The sequence below is a fragment of the Clarias gariepinus genome, chromosome 12 (genome assembly GCF_024256425.1).
Source record: "Clarias gariepinus isolate MV-2021 ecotype Netherlands chromosome 12, CGAR_prim_01v2, whole genome shotgun sequence".
NCBI lineage: Eukaryota > Metazoa > Chordata > Actinopteri > Siluriformes > Clariidae > Clarias > Clarias gariepinus.
In genome coordinates, this window is record NC_071111.1 from 17305349 (window position 1) to 17311191 (window position 5843).

Consider the following 5843-nt stretch of genomic DNA (forward strand, 5'->3'; position numbering starts at 1 on the left):
TATCAATAGTGTTGGGACTTCCTGAGATTAGATGCTGATCATTAAGGTTGAGGATAGCCTGAAGGAGTTGGTTTAGCATAGTGGACTGTGACAAATAGACCGTTATCAACAGAGTAAGCATATAGAATGTAATAATCAAGTATATAATGATGGGTGTTATTCTGTTTACTGATCTGATTCTTCTATTTTACTGATATGCATTTAGATGAGCACAATCCCAACATCCTCAAGGTTTGTCTGTCCTTAATCCAGCACTGTAGTGGTTAAAGAAAGGAACTAAAGTGCTCAGACCATTACATTCCAGTAAGATATTAAGATTCAGTTATTTGTCACATGTACCTCACAGCACAGTGAAATGATTTTTCCACATATCCCAGTTAAGAAACTGGTGGAATGACCAGCCCGTGGAGCAGATGGGGTTAAGGGACTTGCTCAAAGAATCAACAACAGCAAATTGGCGTTGCTGGGGTTTAAGTCAGAGCCGTAATAATTTGAGCCACCATTTTTTTTTAGCTTTTAGTTACTATTAAGAGTATAAAATAATGAAAAAAATTATATTTACAGTTTTATGCTGAGGCACCTCCAGGTTTCATGTTCGATTCCTGTCTCTGTTTGCATGTTCTCCCCATGCTTGGTGGGTTTCCTCCCACAGTCCAAAAACCTGCAGATTAGGTAAATTTGCGTTCCCAAATTTTCTGTAGTAGGTCTGTGCCCTACTACGATGGATTGGTACCCTGTCCAGGGTGTACCCTGCCTCATGCCCCAAGTCTCCTGGCATAGGCTCCAGGGCCACTGTGACCTTGTATACAAGATAAAGTGGTATAGATGGTGAGTGAGTGAGTTTTATGTTGGTGCTGTTTCTCACTTTGTGTTTAAAGTCTTTTGTGGCATCGTCATCTATCCATGTTGTCAAACTTTAACTGATTGATTTGCTTACACAAGAGATGACACAGCAGACAGTCGAGGTACCATAAATGCTGATTAAGCAGCACAATATACTGTGGAATACACTACGGTTTGATCTGTCAAAACAATGTGAATTACCTAAGATGTTGAAAAGCTGTTCTGGGAACAACTCTCACTCACTCATCTTCTTGGAGACTTAGGGCACGAGGCGGGGTACACTCTGGACAGGGTGCCAATCCACCACAGGGCACACACTACGTGCATTTTGGAAACACCAATTAGCCTAATCTGCATGCCTTTGGGCAATGGGAGGAAACCGATTACGCATGGGGAGAACTTGTAAACTCCATGCACACAGAGGCAGAAATCAAACCTGGACCCTGGAGATGGAAGGCGACAGTGCTAACCACTATGCCACCATATGTGATTTAGTGGTATGTTATTTTCAATAAATTAAGGACAATATAGCATTAGTAGCAGCAACTTAAAAACTTACCAGCATGTACCAGCTGGCAAAGATGCTGGAGCGGTTTGCTCAAGTTGGCCTGTGTTTCTCTCTCTCTCTTTCTCTCTCTTTCTCTCTCTCTCTCTCTGATACTCAAGAGAATGATGAAATAAGATTTATAGTTTTTGGTGAAAACAATGCAGAGACATTGGTTAGCTTAGTTCGTTTAAAGTGACCAAATATTTCCCAAAGAATACTGATTAAATTTTAAAAAATTATTATTATTAAACCAGCCCATTCCAGTATAATTTGCATATAGATTATTACCATCCGCATGTCCTTCCACACCTACCACAGTGGGCAGTCTGCATGAATACACTCTCCCAAAAGTGACATTTACAGTTTTTAAGGTGTACGTATATAATACTGTAGTACAACTAAAGCCCTAAAGTCAATTTGGCACATAGGGACCAACTGTTTCCTAATCAATGCCTGACTCTTCATGCCCGAAGGGATTCACTTCGGGGTGTTAGCAGCTGGTGTTTTTGTTTGTTGCATTAGTTCACATGAGACTGCTGTATTTTTTTTTTTTCACTCCATGTGATTGTGTGTTTATACCGGCACAGACTCATTAATTTATTCGGCCTTAAATGAGGATGTAGCTGAGCTCATGCATGCGTTTGATGGCTCCCATTGTCCTGCTCCAAATACAATAACATCCATATTAAAAGACGCCACAGGCTCAGGGGTATCAATCTGGCATGAATGTTTTAGAGCTTTCTGATGAATAATTAAGAAGCAATAAATCATAACTGGATCACTGTAATGAGAGCGAAAATCTGACATGACATATCTGCTGCTTTAGAGGAGCCGAATGATGGCCATCTCAGACTGGGTTTTTGAGAAGAAACTGCTATCAGGGAATCGAACCACACGATTCAGTCTTGGTTGCAGTGAAATCTACGATTGCAGCATCCATAACAGCAACAGTAAAGGAGAATTTCTCTGACTTACAGCATCTCAAATAAGCATGCTTGTTCAAATGCTTCTTTTGCTTTTGGTCTGTTTGCCTTCTTTGCCCCAAAACCACAAGTGTCAGTTTGTGCCAGTTCATTGACTTTAAAATGCTGCTCATGCGTTACCATCCAAAGCCTAGGGCTCTCAAGGTTACTGTAGACAAGTCAAGTTCATAAATGTATTCATGAATGGCAAGGTGCAACTCAAGTGGAAGGAAAGTTTGAAAGTGAAGCATTATTCAAAAAGACATACCATTGTGTGCATGTGTGTTATTCATTTAAAAGAAAAGAGAAAAAAAACAGCCCATGTCTAGTCGGTTTCACTTCAGACTTTTATGATCATTCTTTTTTAAATGTTTTAAAGGATTAGTTTACCAAGCTGGTGACATTAGGGAAAAATAAAAAAAGCCAGTAATAAAACTTAAAGTCTATTTCTAAAACTCAATATCTGACCTCGTATTAAAGGTGCAAATCATGACTATCATTGGCTGTCCAGACCACTGCATTACTGGCTCTCTTTAAATGAGGATCTCAGACCAAACTCTTCACCAAGCACTTAAATTATCACTTGGATCTGAAACAAAATCAATCCCTTGTGTTTACTTTTCATGCTGTAATAACCTCACCAAAAGGCGTTTAGTGTAGACCTGGTGTTCTAGAATCATATGTTTTGGATTTTGCGACTACAAAGCACTTAATGTTGGAATCAGAGACGATGAATAAATGTAAATGAAACATGCAGTACTATGGAAATGTACATTCAGAAAAATGCTGTAAAGTAGAGATGCCTGCTCATTCTCTATCCTGTACAGGTGTCACATGAGGCGTAGAGCGTATCCCAGGGAACAAAGCAGGACACACACCAGACAGGGTGCCAGTCCATTACAGGCCACTGAAGCACACACTACTGCCAATTTGTACACCCCAATTAGTATAAACCAAAATAACCTGCATGTCATTGGACTGTGGGAGGAAACCCACCACTCAAGGGGAGAACATGCAAACACCACGCACACACACACACACACATTCAATGCAGAAATCAAACCATCAACCCTGGAGGTCCACAATGCTGTATACAGGGTCACAGGGGTCTAGAGTCTTTCCCCGAGACTTAGGGCATGAGGTGGGGTACACCTTGCCTATCCAACCCAGGGCACACACACACACACACACACACACACACACTATGGGAAATGTTATACTGAATTTCCAACCTCCCAACACACAGTATGATGTAGATCACTCCCTGCTATCTGTTATCATCCAAATGAGGATGGGTTCCCTGTTGAGTCCGGTTCCTCTCTAGGTTTCTTACTATTACCATCTCAGGGAGTTTTTTCTTGCCACTGTCACTGTCGCCCTCAGCTTGCTCATCAGGGACAATCTGATCATTTGATTTATACACATTGACATCTCATACAAAGATCCAGAATTCTTTTGAATGTGTAAAGCTGCTTTGCGACAATGCCAATTGTTAGCGCTATACAAATAAAATTGAATTGAACGCCAATCCGCCTAATCTGCATGTCTTTGGACTGTGCAAACACAGTGTATTCCGTTCTTAAATCAAAAAATGATAGGCAATCATAAACACATCAGCCAACCTAGTACCTTCTTTAGTACATAAGTATAAAACTTTTAACAAAAACTAATAATTAGAAACATACTACATTGACATTGATCGATCTTTACCAGAAAGGGGGGGGGGGATTCTAGGGACGGGGTGAACTTCCTTAATTCCTCTTTACAGTTTTCCTGACACATTTAAACACATTTCCAGAAACTGTGCCTCCAGTTTCACCAAACTCTAAACACAAAATGAAACCTTAACTACTTTGTCGAAAATCCACAAATCTTTTATGGATATGAAACATCACTCCGAGACATGTTCTCTCTACCCGAAACGGATTCCTTTCACTTAAACATACCCATAGCTATCATATGCTTATCTTTTACTGAGCATCAAATACAGTAAAGACTGATTTGATAAAGTCAATACACAACCGTCAAAAGTGTTCATGTACTGTAGGTTTGGGTTTCATAAGACTGTGTTGCATATTTAAATTCATATAGGAGTGTGGAGAAATAAGGTTGCTGTTTCTCATATTGGTAAAGTATAGGGATTATCTTCCCTTTACTACTGTGCATGTACATACTGTACAACTCAAATGTTACCTATTTTATGTAGTATGTACTGTATCAAAACGCAGTAATTTCATTTATATGAGAAACACTACAAAGAAAATCAGTATACAGTCAATGAAACAGAACAAAAATAAGTGTTCAACTAAACTGACAAACAGAATTGTAAAATGCAATGCAACAGTTCTCTTTGCATTCTGCCTATGATCCGGGTCAGAGGACCTCGTCTACATTGGCTGCGATGTTCTCCCTGGCCAAGCAGCAGGGGAAAAATGCCTGGCATGGTGGATCTGTCCCTGGCATTCAACTGCAAAGATGGCATCACATGCTTCCTTCACTGTGTGGAGTAGTGCCACACGCTCATGGGGTCTGTGTTCGGACCCTTTCCACCATCATGCTGAAAAAAATTATTTAATCTATTGGATTTAGAAATGAGGAATTATTGGAAGGTACACAACTACAAAACTTGAGTTGTTGGTGAAACAATCATGCACCAGAGCAGCCCAGTGGAAACCTACATTATCCCAAGTGACAATGTAGGTGGGCTGCTCTGTTTTGTCTTCCTATAAGAGGATATTTTTTAATTTATAAACTGGGAGTGTTATATGGTCTAAGTAGTGCATGATGCTGAATAGCTGCATACACGGTGACATTACCATCACGTTGCCCAGTGCCCAATGATGTTCCTCCCCTCTCTTTTGTGTTTTTGCTTCTCCAGCTTCTTTCCTAACACCTGTATAAGTCAAGGCCTATTTTATACTCTGACACATGAGTGAAGTGTTCTTCCAATTAAGTTTGCACAGGTGCAACATGAGTGGGACTATTTGGTAATCAGGTGTTTCTAGGTGAACACAGTGTGCTAAATAAAGCAATTTGTGTTCAAACTGTGATTCAGAATGATATTTGAGTGAGACCAGTGGAAAGGTGCTTAGAGATCAGCGGTTTGGATTCGTGTTGTTGATTCATGAGCTTGAAGTTTTTAGAATTATTGAATTTTTTGTGTATATAAAATAGCAAAAAAACACATTATAATAATCAGTTTTACACAATCAAACAATTGTTATACTGCAAAAAAATCTGTGCAAGTCAATAAATGTCTCATTATATATTGTCTTATTGATGCCAACTAAAATTTGCATTGTTGCACACGTTGCATCAGTGATTTAATTGTGTGCCGAATTATAAGGAAATGAACTAGCAGGTTTTCTGAGCAGCTCACTTAGATAAAAGAATTGGTTTCCAAATATAATATTAACAAATCTATTATTACCAAATAAATTTTTTTCCCAAATCTATTATTACCAATTTTTTTTTCTTTCTGAGTGAGTGAG